General features: G+C 40.0%; 1 protein-coding gene across 2 annotated transcripts in view; it reads left to right on the top strand.

The window, feature by feature from the left end:
* Positions 1 to 4,707: 4,707 nt before the first annotated feature.
* raly (RALY heterogeneous nuclear ribonucleoprotein) overlaps positions 4,708 to 17,984 on the top strand; it is a 154,628-nt gene continuing 141,351 nt past the window's right edge. Inside the window, exons 1-2 of one of the 2 annotated variants that reach the window (XM_029776427.1) lie at positions 4,708 to 4,936; positions 7,884 to 7,967. The gene's annotated coding sequence lies outside the window, so the exon portion shown is untranslated. The remainder of the gene's footprint in view (positions 4,937 to 7,883; positions 7,968 to 17,984) is intronic. The other variant, XM_029776428.1, reaches the window with a different exon arrangement.

The raw sequence follows: 17,984 nt of genomic DNA, 5'->3' as shown, positions 1-17,984 counted from the left end.
CAAATGGAGGGCAAGTGAGAGTTTTGTACGTGTCTCTGTGTGTGGAGTAAAGGTGGTCTAGAGTTTTTTTCCCTCTGGTAGCACATTTAACATGCTGGTAGAAATGTAAGTTTCCCTGCATTAAAGTCCCCGACCACTAGGAGCGCTGCACCTGGATGAGCGTTTTCCTGTTTGCTTATGGCCTTATACAGGTAATTGAGTGCGGACTTAATGCCAGCATCGGTTTGTGGTGGTAAATTGAAAGCTATGAAAAATCTAGATGAAAACTCTCTTGGTAAATAGTGTGGTCTACGGCTTATTATGAAATACTCTACCTCAGGCGAGCAAAACCTTGAGACTTCCTTAATATTACATTTCGTGCACCAGCTGTTGTTTATAAATATACACAGACCGCGAAAAAAACCCATCTTCGTCCAGTACGAGGGGAGTAATATTTTGTCCTGATATCCAGAAGCTCTTTTCGGTCATAAGAGACGGTGGCAGAAACATTATGTACAAAATAAGTTACAAATAACGCAAAAATACACAAACAATAGCACAATTGGTTAACCTGTTAGGGCTAGGGGGCAGTATTTACACGGCCGGATAAAAAACGTACCCGATTTAATCTGGTTACTACTCCTGCCCAGTAACTAGAATATGCATATAATTATTGGCTTTGGATAGAAAACACCCTAAAGTTTCTAAAACTGTTTGAATGATGTCTGTGAGTATAACAGAACTCATATGGCAGGCAAAAACCTGAGAAGATTCCATACAGGAAGTGACCTGTCTGACAAGTTCTTGTTCATCTTGACTCTTTTTATTGAAGACTGAGGATCTTTGCTGTAACGTGACACTTCCTACGGCTCCCATAGGCTCTCAGAACCCGGGAAAAAGCTGAATGATATCTAGGCAGCCCCAGGCTGAAACACATTAGCGCGTTTGGAAAGTGGCCGATCAGAGGGCCATTAGACTAAGGCTCGTGCACGAGGGGATCCCATGCTTTTACTTTCTCTCTCGTTGAATGTAAACAGACTTTGCCGGTCGGAATATTATCGCTTTTTTACGAGAAAAATGGCATAAAAATTGATTTTAAACAGCGGTTGACGTGCTTCGAAGTACGGTAATGGAATATTTAGAATTTTTTTGTCACGAAATGCGCCGTGCTTGTAACCCTTATTTACCCTTTCGGATAGTGTCTTGAACGCACGAACAAAACGCCGCTATTTGGATATAACAATGGATTATTTGGGACCAAACCAACATTTGTTATTGAAGTAGAAGTCCTGGGAGGGCATTCTGACGAAGACAGCAAAGGTAATAACATTTTTCTTATAGTAAATCTGACTTTGGTGAATGCTAAACTTGCTGGGTGTCTAAATAGCTAGCCCTGTGATGCCGGGCTATCTACTTAGAATATTGCAAAATGTGCTTTCACGGAAAAGCTATTTTAAAATCGGACATATCGAGTGCATAAAGGAGTTCTGTATCTATAATTCTTAAAATAATTGTTATGTTTTTTGTGAACGTTTATCGTGAGTAATTTAGTAAATTCACCGGAAGTGTTCGGTGGGAATGCTAGTCACATGCTAGTCACCTGCTAATGTAAAAGCTGGTTTTTGATATAAATATGAACTTGATTGAACAGACATGCATGTACTGTATAACATAATGTCCTAAGATTGTCATCTGATGAAGATCATCAAAGGTTAGTGCTGCATTTAGCTGTGGTTTGGGTTTATGTGACATTATATGCTAGCTTGAAAAATGGGTGTCTGATTATTTCTGGCTGGGTACTCTGCTGACATAATCTAATGTTTTGTTTTCGTTGTAAAGCCTTTTTGAAATCGGACAGTGTGATTAGATTAACGAGAGTCTTGTCTTTAAAATGCTGTAAAATAGTCATATGTTTGAGAAATTGAAGTAATAGCATTTCTAAGGTATTTGAATAACGCGCCACGGGATTCAACTGGCTGTTGAGTAGGTACCTAGCCCAGAGAGGTTAATGCAAATTGTTAATCCCTATACAGCCACTGCTCAGCATTAGCACTGCATCTATATCAAACAGGCATTGTCCTATGGCACACTATAGTGTGTCATAGTACAATTTGTGTTTAACCTCTTACATCTAGATGTTCCGCTAGCGGAACACCGCTCCAATGTCCAATGATAGGGCGTGGCGCGAATTACAAATTCCTCAAAAATCCCCAAACTTCCATTTTTCAAACATATGACTATTTTACACCATTTTAAAGACAAGACTCTCCTTTATCTAACCACATTGCCCGATTTCAAAAAGGCTTTACAACGAAAGCAAAACTTTAGATTGTCAGGAGAGTACCCAGCCATAAATAATCAGACACCCATTTTTCAAGCTAGCATATAATGTCACAAAAAACAAAACCACAGCTAAATGCAGCACTAACCTTTGATCTTCATCAGATGACACTCCTAGGACATTATGTTATACAATACATGCATGTTTTGTTCAATCAAGTTCATATTTATATCAAAAAACAGCTTTTTACATTAGCATGTGACGTTCAGAACTAGCATACACACCGAACACTTCCGGTGAATTTACTAAATTACTCACGATAAACGTTCACTAAAAACATCAATTATTTCCATTACCGTACTTCGAAGCATGTCAAATGCTGTTTAAAATCAATTTTTATGCGATTTTTCTCGTAAAATAGCGATAATTTTCCGACCGGGAGACGTCGTTTTCGTTCAAAGACTGAAAATGTAAAATGGACTCTTCACGTGCACGCGCGCACCCGTTTCATTGTTCTCAGATCGACCACTATCCAAATGCGCTACTGTTTTTCAGCCAGGGACTGCAGAGTCATCATTCCCCATTCTGGCGCCTTCTGAGAGCCTATGAGAGCCTTAGAAAATGTCACATTACAGCAGAGATCCTCTATTTTCCATAAAGAGGCTATAGAAGGCCAAGAAATGGTCAGAGGGCACTTCCTGTATGCAATCTTCTCAGGTTTTGGCCTGCCATATGAGTTCTGTTATACTCACAGACACCATTCAAACAGTTTTAGAAACTTTAGGGTGTTTTCTATCCAAATCAAACAATTATATGCATATTCTAGTTTCTAGTTTCTGGGCAGGAGTAATAACCAGATTAAATCGGGTACGTTTTTTATCCGGCCGTGAAAATACTGCCCCCTATCCTAAACAGGTTAATATAGACTCAGTGCTTAGTGGAATCCTTTCGACAAACTGCTCCTATATCACTGTGGAAAGTTGTGTGAATGTGTACATCCATCATGCCATACCTCTTATCTTTTCATGTTATGCCACATTAAGGCATATTTCTTGTTTCAGTCCTAAGACCAGAGGCTTGGCTAACACTGTCAGTGTACATTTCAACGCACACACCAAGACAAGTAAAGTTAAACAGTTGAGTAAGCCTTTGAGATTTTACATCCACACATGGATAACATGCCCTTAATTCTGGCTGTGCATGTCTCTGACTGGCATGGCCCTTTGCTGACCCCCCCCCCCCCCCCCCCTTGCCTGGTATGGGCGATGCGTGTGGGTCGATGCGAGACTGACGAAGAGGGCACTGTAGAGCTAGACACTGCTGTAAGATGAGAGCATCTTTTGCGGTCTGGAACATTGAGACAATAAACCCTGGGCAGCCAGACTGCTAACCATAGCCACGGAAAGTAGGAGTGCTGCAGCACACCCTGAAAAAAATCTACACCCCCCCCACCCCCACCCCCAAACTACTTTCCGTGTCTATGCTGCTAACACTACTGTTTCAGGGTGGTGTTAGACACTCCATCAGCAGCGCGCTGCAAAGCCAAGAAGCACTGGCCCTCAGTTCACTCTGCACAAAACCTTAGCAGCATGGAGGACCATGCCAATGGATTTATACTGCACTGAACTCATTTCAAATATCTTGTTATCTCTGTGCAGAGCTGTAGTTGAGTGGTAACACTCCTAGCACAAGTCATATGCAATTATTCCCACTGGTGACCAAGGTTCAATCCCCTGGTTGTTCACCCTTCCCACTGTTTCTCCCACCTAACTGTATCCTCTTCTGATTTTCATACTATCTCAATAAAATGTCAAAAAACGTAAAAAATATAGATATTCTCCAATTGATTATAGCCCATGAAATGGACACTTGAGTTGGTGTATTTCAGTTACTGCACCATTTGATTAAAAGTTCCCGCACAAGCATTTCGCTACATCCACAATAACATCTGCTAAACACATGTATGTGACCAATACAATTTGATTTGATCCTAATGAAAATTGCATGTTAGAATAGACTGCAGTCATTCAGTGATCCACTAATTCAGTGATGGTCGACCAAGATCAGGATTATAGCTGTATAAAGTTAGGGCCCTCTTAAGTATTCACATGGTAATGGCAGATACAGTGCAATTACAGTGTATAATTGTTACATTACCTGTTTGTAATAATACAAACTAAATATAAGCATTTCATTTGTAAACAAACTCAAATCAATTCCGTTGAAAAATGATATTATCCAAGCCACTAACAGGTAGGATAACAGTGCTAAACACGAACAAATTACGACATTACATTGTACCTGACAATATTATTCAGCAGTCAACTGCAGTCATTTGAATTGTGATTTGTGTTACACAATTTGAAATGGGAAACAAAGTTTAAAATGTTATTTCATATAAATGATTATCAACATTTCACATGGTTTTCATGGGGGTGAATAGTCTTTGCCTTAATCATGCGGTGGGAATGAAACTTCCAGTGCACTGTGCAGAGACAGATCCCTTGTTTCCACCCCTATGGTAAAGAAATGGTTTGCTCCATGCAGATAGTGGCTCTTTGCTGAATTTCACTACAGTCAGTGCTTGCCTTGCTGCCGTGACAGTACTGTACCTTTTTCTGCGTCTGTTGAGCTCTTATTGCTCTTTGAACAATTTTACTCTTGAAATTTTCCTTGGTGAGTAATTTCTTCCCCTCTTACCTTTTTTCTTTTTTTTCTTATTTTTCTCTATTTTTGTTCCTCATTATTTTGTTATTTTTGCATTTCAGTGCCTCAATTCTCACAGATTTTTTTTCTTTTTTAAATGCATTTTGACTTTTGGATAGCTCGCTATTGACTTATAATTACAGTGTCCGAGAAGAGAATGTATGTCTTTACTCTCTTACAAAAATGTGTATTACGAATATGACATAGGCTCTATCTATGTGTTGGGAGGAATTTATATTTCCAATAATCAGCAATCTGTCTTCATGTTCTCTATTTTTCTCCCGAATGACTGTCATTGATTTTGGTGTGCAGGTTTTTCTAAGCCTACAAAAAGTAACCCAATGACACACTGACCAGGTACAAAAGTGTTTTTGTTGTTATTCTTCTGGCGTATCTCCGTTTGAGGTTATTAACCAGTTTTGTTTTGTTTGACATTTTTCTTTTGAATATGTGGGGAATTTGCAGAATGGAATAATTTTGTGCAACAATATTGAGATGTCCTGAATACATTAGTGACCGTTCAGCATGCCCATGCCTACACCATTATCTAAATGTTATGAAATACCTTTCCCATTACCAGTTAGAACAAAGACTTTTTAAAATTATATATATATATATAATATTTTTATCGCCATTTTCATTAAAGTAGTTCATGCAGCCAGATATGCATGTGGCTCAACGTGAAAGTTCAAATGCAAAATTAACATATTATAAGGCATTAACGCCTTCTTATTTATGTAATATGTTCTTATGTAGAACGTTCCATTGTACTTTGACTGATAGCATAGTGAAAAACAAAAAAAACTAACCAAGAAACAATTTTCTCAAAACATGATGGCTAAAATTTCATATAGGGTTTCTCTCATAGAACACATTTCACCAACAGTCCAAATAGTTCATGTCAATACAATACTAATGATCCGACACTGCAGATAGGCTATTCATGCAGCTGACTGATGACACAGGGCAATGAGAAAGCTTAGCCCGAAGACAGCCATGTTCTTTGCAGATCTGTCATCATCATTATTTAGTGTTTTACCCTAATGCATCTATTATTTGTGAATGCTGTGCTGTCAAATGTTTTGTGCTCCACCTCTGCCCTGATAGAATGGCTTCCCCTTCAACTGAAGGTAACCCCATGCTTCTATAGGGTTATCCATCAGAAATACATAATTACAATGTAATGTATGAATTATAGCAGAAGCATTCATTTGTGGAGGTGACGGAAGGGCAAACATTCTAGGGTCATTTTTACAGAAAATGTATCATTATTTAGCTACCTCTGCATTATCAGTATCTGTCACTATATTGTATTTACAAAGGTGTTGCAACTGCTTAACCCCATCTTGCCCAATTTAGCACAAGTATGAAAATAACAGACCTGGGTCCAAAAAGTATTTCTTTTCTTTCAAATACTTTACCTGCGTTTAATCATGCTTTAGTTGCGCTTTAGTTGTTGAATGGAATAGTCTCAAAAGTGCAAACCCTGTCCATCTGGCACTTCTGGCAGGTTCAATCAAATATTCAAAGTGCTTGAAAGAAAACAAATACTTTTTGGACCCAGGTCTGAAACACATGAAACTGTTGAATGACTGTTTCTGAGAGTGGGAGGCCCACTTGAAGTCCATCTGAGCTAAACTTGTTTAAATATAAGTCAAGGTATTTTAATGTAGGGCTTAATTTTGGGCCAGGGAATGTTTCAGACTATGCATGGAATTCTTTTAAAATGACTGTGTGTGCAGTACAGACATACTCCCGTAGATATTCGTCACGTAGCTTATCATCCCAAGTCTCCTCCTCTTAGGTATGTTAATTGCTAAGGCTCTCATTGACTGAAGAAGTTTCCCATTAAGAGTGAGTAAAGTGCATGCATCCCAAGTCCAATTTTAATCAAAGAAATGTAGTCTTACTGAATATGGCATGAACAACCAAAATGGCTCTGAGAAGATAAACCAAACTCTTGAGTTAATTGACTAGATAATTACTTTAAGCACTCCATGAGACATAATTGTGTTTTTCATATAAAACTGAATGACAGATTTCTATAGGTCAGTTTTTTTTACCGTAATCTTTCCAGCAGTAATGTTCACTGTCACCGGGGGACAGAAGTGTTAAAATCTCTGTGAAAGCATAACAGAAATATAGCTACCGTGTGAAGTGTAAGGGAATTTTAAATGGAAATCTCAGGTGTATTGCCTTAGGCAAGAGCAGGCTGCCACTTCTTTGCAGGGGTCTGGGCTGAAAATGACAGGTGTTTGATCCTTTGATCTTCGCCAGGTTCTTCCAGGAGCTAACTCCAATTCACGTTGTAGAGAAAGTATGTCTTCTATCGTGTGCAAAATCCAGTGGGTAGTAACTTTTTTTCTTAAGCACGATGATCGAATATTTTCAACATAGATACGGCCATGTCTTGAGGAGCATGGATGGGTTCTGGACAGACCAGAACTCAAGCTTTGATCAACAGTACTCCTAAGGATTACCTTCGAGCTTTGGAAAACACAAGTCCCCAGATCACTTGTTTCTAATCAACATACATTGCAGTAGCACTGTATGTTACAAATAAATATGTGTAGCCTATTAGTAAGAAACTACCGTTATGTCTCACAGTGAACTGATTTTTCACCAAAAGATGTTGCCTAACTATCTTTTCCCTGTTGAAAGCCATCAACACATGCAACATATCCTCTTTAAATAGGACAGAATATTGGCACATACAGGGGGATCATTCAATATTTGCAATGTAAAGCTCTGTAGGGAATAATATTTTATCATCCAGATGCTACAGCAGTAATCCTGCACTCCCTAATTGAATCCACAGGGGGTTTTTGGTGATAAGGTCTCAGTTGAGCCTCTGCTGCGACAGGTTAGGTCTATGTAGTGAAATCACTCTGCTTATTATGCTTCTTTTAAATTGCAGGATTCCATTGTACAGTCCCGGGCTGAGAGCATTGGGACCAAGCATCTAGTATCAGACCTCCTCGTACGTGGTCAGAGTAGACAGGTATGTGCAGTGACTTTAATAACCAATACAGTATTAGGAAACTAATACAGAGCAGTGATATATTGAAAATTTAGGAAAGATGTCATATATTGGTTGTTATCTGGTCAGATAAGCAGATTACAACCAGTTGAAGTATTTTTCGGGTTGCTCAAATTCTTTTTACAAAATACTATACAACTAGTATACAACTGGACCATGTTGCCATACTGACGTTCCATTTTGGCCGCTAAGATGCTGTCACCAAATGTTCTATTACTGGAATGTAATTGTCCAACATGGCAGCAATGGAGGAAGTGCATGAAGATGGCTGCCTCCATGCACTTACCACAAATGCCTCGTTTGCCATATTGCTCTACGTTACTCTTTCTTTGTATCGGCATTAGCATTCTAGCTCCAAGAAGTTTAAAGACTCGGTGGTAAAACAATGGCATCATACAGTATCTGTACTCTGCCATCTTTATACACGTTCGCCATTGAAATATAACATTTGTTACAATGTAACAGTAGGTTATACCAGCTATAGGGGAAAAAGGACTAGCCTTTTGAAAATAATTTGAATGTTCTATATGGTCCTGTCGTATGACTGGTGGCATTACTTACAGACTGCTTATCAAGGGCACCCCCATTTTAATGCTAAAACTACACTGGTCATGGTGTTGATACTTTTGGCGTTAAAACAAAACTAAATGGAGTTAATATCCAACTCTCAGAGTTGCTTAAATTTAACTTCAATTGCCATTTTACTATTTTCAGTGAACTCCCTTGCCATTTTAAACTTTTTTGTTGTGAATTAACAATCAAATACAGCAGAGCACATTTCTCTTTCAGTTTAGTTCCTTTGAGTTATAAGGATGTACAGGTTTATTTGAATATTTCACATTAAGGTGGTTTGAAATTTCTGGAAGCCAACTTGCAGGAAGATATCCAGCTCTTTTATATCATTTACAACTTGCAATCAGAATGCCTGTCAAAGTAAGGATGAAATGGTGTACAAGAAGACTACCTACAGCATGTAAACTGGAACAAAAATCTTACCAACGGTTGCTATAAGTACAACCACTTACAGATTGGATTAGTTTAGAAAAATGCATGCTTCTTATCTGTGTGTAGCATAGAATCCAAAACAATCAATGTACATGCGAAAACAAAGATAATGAAACAAACAATTAAACTAATCAACAGGGCATGCTGGGAAATATGATAATGAGCCCCTCCCACATTTGTGGATAACTCCATAGATCTAAGTCCCTTGCCCAATCCCAAATCGACCCCTAGATCCTACACCTTATGCAATTGTGGAGATCTGAGATGGTTTGACAGGTGAAACTTTCACCTAGCCTATCAGAGGACAAGGTTATCACTAACACTTGTCAAATCCTCACAGATCTCCACAAGTGCATATGGTGTAGGGTCTAGGGGTCGATTTGGGATTGGGCTCCTGTCTCTGGTTACTCTTAATGGAGTAAAAAGTACTCCTTCCAGTTCTCAACTCCAGGGAGTGTATCACTCTCTTGAAGATAATTCCCAATAGAGTCAATTTAACCCACATTTTTTTATCACTGTGATTTGTACTATCCTTGATTTACTGTGCATATTGATTGCTCTCGACCAAATAAAACAAGGAATATATTAAATACATTCTCCTAGCTCAGACACATCCCCTCACATTTCTGTAATACTGAATACAGGATTATTTGGTCATTTTGGTCACACTTCACATAAAGTATAATTGTATCATAACGCTGTAATTGCTACATTGACAATATTGTTGTTTAAATTTATTTAAGTAATTGCAATGTGACAACATGTACTATGTAACAACATAATACAATGATGTTAGTGTAATTACAAAGTTACTACAAAGGCATAAGAGCAATTTGTGTAACTGGACACAATAGTTAAGAACACCATTTAATTTCTTCCTATGAGTCGTTTCCTGTATCAGAGTTTGCCATGTGCAACATACCTCAGGATGATCAGTTGACCCACCTGTCCTATCCAATTACATAATTGAAGAACAAAACACACACACATATACATATATATATATATATATATATATATATACATACAGTACCAGTCAAAAGTTTAGACACACCTACTCATTGTAGGGTTTTCCTTTATTTTTACTATTTTCTACATTGTAGAATAATAATGAAGACATCAAGACTATGAAATAACACATACTGCATGGAATCAGATAGTAACCAAAAAACTGTTAATCAAATCAAAATGTATTTTATATTTGAGATTCTTCAAAAGAGCCACCCTTTGCCTTGATGACAGCTTTGCACACGCTTGGCATTCTCTCAACCAGCTTCATGAGGTAGTCACCTGGAATGCATTTCAATTAACAGGTGCGCCTTGTTAAAAGCTAATTTGTGCAGTCGAAAAAACCAGCAAGCGCTACTACCGGAGAGCCCTTCTTTGTCAACACCCACTCAGCATCATTCACACCCTCTTAATCTTTAGCCCCTCCCATCTCTTTAAGGGTTGATCTGAGCGTTCTGTACTAACAACAGCAGTTAAACACCCTTGTAAAGGCCTTTATTATACACGTATTCAAAATAGCTACAGCTGAAGTCAGAAGTTTACATACACCATTTAAACTTAGTTTTTCACAATTCCTGACATTTAATCGTGGTAAAAATTCCCTGTCTTAGGTCAGTTAGGATCACCACTTTATTTTAAGAATGTGAAATGTCAGAATAATAGTAGAGAGAATGATTTATTTCAGCTTTTATTTATTTCATCACATTACCAGTGGGTCAGACGTTTACATACACTCAATTAGCATTTGGTAGCATTGCCTTTAAATTGTTTAACTTGGGTCAAACGTTTTGGGTAGCCTTCCACAAGCTTCCCACAATAAGTTGGGTGAATTTTGGCCCATTCCTCCTGACAGAGTTTGTGTAACTGAGTCAGGTTTGTAGGCCTCCTTGCTCGCACACACTTTTTCAGTTCTGCCCACACATTTTCTATTGGATTGAGGTCAGAGCTTTGTGACTCCAAAACCTTGACTTTGTTGTCCTTAAGCCATTTTGCCACAACTTTGGAAGCATGCTTGGGGTCATTGTTCATTTGGAAGACCCATTTGCGACCAAGCTTTAACTTCCTGACTGATGTCTTGAGATGTTGCTTCAATATATGCTCAGAATTTTCCTTGCAAATGATGCCATCTATTTTGTGAAGTGCACCAGTCCATCCTGCAGCAAAGCACCCCTACAACATGATGCTGCCACCCCGTGCTTCACGGTTAGGATGGTGTTCTTCGGCTTGCAAGCGTCCCCCTTTTTCCTTCAAACATAACGATGGTCATTATGGCCAAACAGCTCCATTTTTGTTTCATCAGACCAGAGGACATTCCTCCAAAAGGTACAGTCTTTGTCCCCATGTGCAGTTGCAAACCGTAGTCTAGCTTTTTTATGGCGGTTTTGGAGCAGTGGCTTCCTCCTTGCTGAGCGGCCTTTCAGGTTATGTCGATATAGGACTCATTTTACTGTGGATAGTGATACTTTTGTACCTGTTTCCTCCAGCATCTTCACAATGTCCTTTGCTGTTGTTCTGGGATTGATTTGCACTTTTCGCACCAAAGTACATTCATCTCTAGGAGACAGAATGTGTCTCCTTCCTGCGTGGTATGACAGCTGCGTGGTCCCATGGTGTTTATACTTGCGTACTATTATTTGTACAGATGAACGTGGTACCTTCAGGCGTTTGGAAATTGCTCCCAAGGATGAACCAGACTTGTGGAGGTCTACAATTGTTTTTCTGAGGTCCTGATTTCTTTTGCTTTTCCCATGATGTCAAGCAAAGAGGCACTGAGTTTGAAGGTAGGCTTTGAAATACATACATAGGTACACCTCCAATTGACTCAAATGATGTCAATTAGCCTGTCAGAAGCTTCAAAAGCCATGACATCATTTTCTGGAATTTTCCAAGCTGTTTAAAGGCACAGTCAACTTAGTGTATTTAAACTTCTGATCCACTGGAATTGTGATACAGTGAATTATAAGTGAAATAATCTGTATGTAAACAATTATTGGAAAAATGACTTGTGTCATCCACAAAGTTGATGTCCTACCCGACTTGCCAAAGCTATAGAGTGGTTGAAAAATGAGTTTTAATGACTCCAACCTAAGTTTATGTAAACTTCCAACTTCAACTGTATTGATAACAAATGTGTATTTTGTGGTTGTGACCCAGAGACTCTTGACCATTTATTTTGGGACTGTTCTTATGTCAGAAGATTAGACTGAGTTAGAACATTTTATTTGAAAAGAAACTACTATTAATGTTAATTTGAAAGAATATGATATGTTTTTTAAAGATCCAAATTATATGGACCCTGATTTAACTTTCATTGTTAATGTGTTTATTTTTCATGGCACATTCTTTTTCCATAAAATGAAGTGGTCAGAGAACAAACCCCTCTTCACATTGTTTAAGATAGAATTTAAATATTATTTTTTTAAATGATTAGTATCTTGATATGTAAAACCCCTGTCGGTTAGGTTTATGTACACTTGTTTGTATATTTCTGTTTTTGTATTTGTTTTGTTCATAATAATAACAAATAAATAGCATTCAAGCACCTAAGCTAACTTGCTAGCTACTTCCAGATACAAATGAGAGAACAGCTCACTGAACATTACTCGCCCTAGCAGAGCTTGTAAGGCTGTTATGTTATACAGAGTTTTGGTGATTGCAACTGTGCTGTCAGATTGTTTGTTCGTAAATTCAGAGCGTTTGGCTCTCAGAGCATTCAGAGCGCACACTGGACGCTCTGGCCGATGAGTAGGTTTGATCTGAAAGTTCTGACCTCACAACGGCAGTCAAGCACCCAAGCTAACTGGCTAACATTGGCTAGCTTGCTAGCTACTTCAAGACACATAATGAGAGAACACCACACTCAGACCATTTTACTCGCCCTAGCACAGCTGGTTGTGCTGTTTTCATGTTATCCAGAGAGTTGTTGACTAACTGCTGTAGGCAACAATTTAATTATGCTTTTTTTGCCAACGGTTTCTGACCCCAACCATATACAACTGGTGTTCAGCGTTTGTAAATTCATCAGTTATTCTGCGCTATGGCTCACTCAGAAGAGAGTGCTCTGAAATCGGAGTAGAAGTACAGACTGAATTTACGAACACACCCGGAATGGTTACTTGCATAGTGAACTCTTTTGTTAAGACATCTAGTTAGCTATCTAGCTAAACAATGAACCATAATCACAACTCATGACGTTACTAACCTGCATGAATGTGCAGGGAGCTAACCAACTAGGTTCAATGTTAGTTAGCCAAGCAAATGGCTCTGAGATACAAATAATAAGATCATACACGTAACGTTAGCAAGCAGTACACTTTAACTAGAAATTAAACCACTTTCTTACCCATATACATCATAGATGGACGCGTCTCCTGTCACGGATGTCATGGTTTCCCTTCGTTTGAAGATGTAAGCTGGAGACAGGCGTTATCTCCATCTCCTTAGCTATCATACTCGAATTCCATTGAACTCGGTCCTCCAGAAAGTGGAGGGCAACACTTATGCAGTTTTAATACGCGATACATAAAAAAGCTGTGTTAAACAGGATTACCAACACATACTGACCAGCTCAAATAGACAGAAGCGTGCTCAACTCAGCAAAAAAAGAAACGTCCCTTTTTCAGGACCACGTCTTTCAAAGATAATTCGTAAAAATCCAAAACTTCACAGATCTTCATTGTAAAGGGTTTGAACACTGTTTCCCATGCTTGTTCAATCAACCAATGGTCCCGTGTGGCTCAGTTGGTAGAGCATGGTGTTTGCAACGCCAGGGTTGTGGGTTCGATTCCCACGGGGGGCCAGTACGGGAAAATAAAAAAAAATACAAATGTATGAAATGTATGCATTCACTACTGTAAGTCGCTCTGGATAAGAGCGTCTGCTAAATGACTAAAATCTAAAATAAAATGTAACCATAAACAATTATTGAACATGCACCTGTGGAACGGTCTTTAAGACACTAACAGCTTACAGATGGTAGGCAATTAAGGTCACAGTTGTGAAAACTTAGGACACTAAAGAGGCCTTTCTACTGACTCTGAAAAACACCAAAAGAAAGATGCGCAGGGTCCCTGCTCATCTGTGTGAAAAGATGCAAGGAGGCATGAGGACTGCAGATGTGGCCAGGGCAATACATTACAATGTCCATACTGTGAGATGCCTAAGACAGCGCTACAGGGATACAGGATGGACAGCTGATCGTCCTCGCAGTGGCAGACCATGTGTAACAACACCTGCACAGGATTGGTACATCCAAACATTACACCTGCGGGACAGGTACAGGATGGCAACAACAACTGCCCGAGTTACACCAGGAACGCACAATCCCTCCATCAGTGCTCAGACTGTCCGCAATAGCTTGAGAGAGGCTGGACTGAGGGCTAGTAGGCCTGTTGTAAGGCAGGTCCTCGCCAGACATCACCGGCAACAACGTCGCCTATGGGCACAAGCCCACTGTCACTGGACCTGGCAAAAACTGCTCTTCACTGAAGTTTTGTCTCACCAGGGAAGATGGTCGGATTCGCATTTATCGTAGAAGGAATGAGCGTTACACTGAGGCATGTACTCTGCAGCGTGATTGATTTGGAGGTGGAAGGTTCGTTATGGTCTGGGGCGGTGTGTCACTGCATCATTGGACTGAGCTTGTTGTCATTGCAGGCAATCTCAACGCTGTGCGTTACAGGGAAGCCACCCTCCTCCCTCATGTGTTAACCTTCCTGCGGGCTCATCCTGACATAACCCTCCAGCATGACAATACCACCAGCTATACTGCTCGTTCTGTGCGTGATTTCCTGCAAGACAGGAATGTTAGTGGTCTGCCGTGGCCAGCGAAGAGCCCGGATCTCAATCCCATTGAGCTTGTCTGGGACCTGTTGGATCTGTTGGATGCCCCTCCTCCCACAGGTGTTATTACTACCTCTGAGGGTTTAGAGCTTGAGGTATTCACTTCATACAAGTACTTGGGAGTATGGCTAGAGAGTGCACTGTCCTTCTCTCAGCACATATCAAAGCTGCAGGCTAAAGTTAAATCTAGACTTGCTTTCCTCTATTGTAATCGCTCCTCTTTCACACCAGCTGCCAAACTAACCCTGATTCAGATGATCATATGTCTTATTTCATAGTTTTGATGTCTTCACTATTATTCTACGATGTAGAAAATAGTCAAAATAAAGAAACTCTTGAGTAGGTGTGTCCATTCTTTTGACTGGTACTGTATATGTACAGTATATATAATTGATTCTGATGTTGAGAGATGACGGTTGAAATGCATTGTCATGATTAATTGCATATCGCGTTTTGAATGGCCTACTGGTTTAGAAAATATTGAGCAGCAAAGCTTGGAGGACTACCATGTTCTCTCCATAAGCAATTGAGACGGCAACGCCTAAGGCATGAGTTATAATTTATTTTCAGGTCTTCTACATTTCCATGCAGTTATTTTTACTAAAAACACGCTCACCAATCATAGATTTAATTATTCAACCTTGTGGGGGATGGGTTTTAATTTTTGATTGTAGCAGTAGTTTACCATTAAATATAAGATACTCTATCTTAGGCTGCGTTTACACAGGTAGTCCAATTCAGATCTTGTTTTCATCAAGTCAGGTCTGAAAAAGATCTGATGTAAAAAGATCTGATGCGTTTGGTCAAAAGACCAATTAGTGGAAACAATATCAGAATTGGGCTGCCAGTGTAAATGCAGCGCTAGATAAGCTATGGAGTGCATTTACATACATTTGCATGTTGATATTTATCCCTTTCTGTCTCTCTCTTCATGATTTTCCCCTCTCTCATTGGAGTCAAGTCACTCATAAGACATCCCCACAACTGTTAATTTGCCTCCCACGTATTCTAAGATAAAGAATAAAGCAGAAAAACAATAAATCCAGAATAAGTAGCATATATACTTTGTATGCTTATAATCAACTTCCTGAATAATGGGGATATGTAGACTGTCCCAAATGGCACCCTATTCGCTTTATAGTGGACTATAAAGGGAATCAGGTGCCATATTGGACATTGACATACTGTCTCTGTTGTCTATGAGTTCAATGGACAGGTGTAAAGTGTACTGTGACGTCAACATTGAGTAAACAATTTTAATAAGCTAAGTACATACTGTGCTAGGTGGTACACAAGTGTGTTTGAGCCTTTTCCTTACTTCCCTTTAGTGTTTTACCACTGCATTGGATGACATGCTCCCTTTGGGGACAGCACTTATGTGTGACTGTAGCCCATCTCTGAAAACCTCAAAGGCTTTTTATTCGGCATCTTACCCCCAAGTGAACCTTATATTCTTGTATTTAAAGGGCTGGTATAGTGTGCTTGCACGTGTGTGTGCATGTGACACGTGCACGCATGTGTGACAGTACCTGAGAGAACCCATATCAGCTGTCTGAGTTTGTAATCGTCATGTCTCCCTTCACTGCCACTGTACTTTAATGCATTTTTAAAAAGGGCCTGAAAATGAATGGCATCACATGGGCTCACTCCCAGTTCATAATGAGTATCCTCTGTCTTGTCTCTCTAAGGGCTGGATTCAATCCGCAGCGCTGAAGTTCGGGGTTACAGCATGATTGAAATTTAAAGGCAATGTTCCCATGTTAGCAGAAACCTCATTCACGGTAAACGCTGCATATGTCAGCTCAATCAGAAATTACCTTAACATTTTGATCGCGCAGTCTGTAACGCTTCAGCAATACAGATTAAATTAAGCCCTTAGTGTTGCTCTTGCTCATCCCAGGGCACTTCCCCCATGGCCTTATTGAAGAGCTCAGTGACTTTCAACGTGGCACCGTCATAGGATGCCAACTTTCCAACAAGTCAGTTCGTCAACTTTCTGCCCTACTAGAGCTGCCCCAGTCAACTGTAAGTGATGTAATTGTGAAGTATAAACATCGAAGAGCAATAACAGCTCAAGAGTGAAGTGGTAGGCCACACAAGCTCAAAGAACGGGACCGCTGAGTGCTGAAATGCGTGGCGCGTAAAAAATCATCTGTCCTCAGTTGCATCACTCAATACCGAGTTCCAAACTGCCTCTGGAAGAAACGTCCTCTCAAGAACTGTTCGTAGGGAGCTTCATGCCTAAGATCACCAATGCCAAGCTTTGGCTGGAGTGGTGTAAAGCTCGCCGCCATTGGAATCTGGAGCAGTGAAAACGCGTTCTCTGGAGTGATGAATAATGCTTCACCATCTGGCAGTCCAACGAACGTATCTAGGTTTGTTGGATGCCAGTAGAACACTACCTGCCCGAACGCATAGTGACAAATGTAAAGTTTGGTGGAGGAGGAATAATGGTCTGGGGCTGTTTTTCATGGTTTGGTCTTAATTCCAGTGAAGGGAAATCTTAACGCTACAGCATACAATGATATTCTAGACGATTCTGTGATTCCAACTTTGTAGCAACAGTTTGGGGAAGGCCCTTTCTTGTTTCAGCATGACAACACCCCCGTGCACAAAGTGAGTTCAATACAGAAATGATTTGTTGAGATTGGTGTAGAAAACCTTGACTGGCCTGCACAGAACCCTGACCTCCATCGAACACCTTCGGGATGAATTGGAATGCAGACTGCGAGCCAGGCCTAATCATCAGTGCCCAACCTCACTAATGCTCTTGTGGCTGAATGGAAACAAGTCCCCGCAGCAATGTTCCAACATCTAGTGGAAAGCCTTCCCAGAAGAGTGGAGGCTGTTATAGCAGCAATGGGGGCACCAACTCCATATTAATGCCCATGATTTTGGAATGAGATGTTCGACGAGCAAGTGTCCACATACTTTTGGTCATGTAGAGCAGTCCGGGTAGCCATTTGATTAACTGTTCAGCAGTCTAATTGCTTGGGGGTAGAAGCTGTTCAGGAGCCTTTTGGTCACAGACTTGGCACTCCGGTAGCACTTGTCATGAGGTAGCAGAGAGAACAGTCTATGACTTAGGTGGCTGGAGCTTTTGACAATTTGTATGGCCTTCCT

Source organism: Salmo trutta, chromosome 14 (genome assembly GCF_901001165.1).
Source record: "Salmo trutta chromosome 14, fSalTru1.1, whole genome shotgun sequence".
Lineage (NCBI taxonomy): Eukaryota > Metazoa > Chordata > Actinopteri > Salmoniformes > Salmonidae > Salmo > Salmo trutta.
Note: the sequence above shows the minus strand (reverse complement) of the source record. Positions and strands in the feature narration are given on the sequence as shown.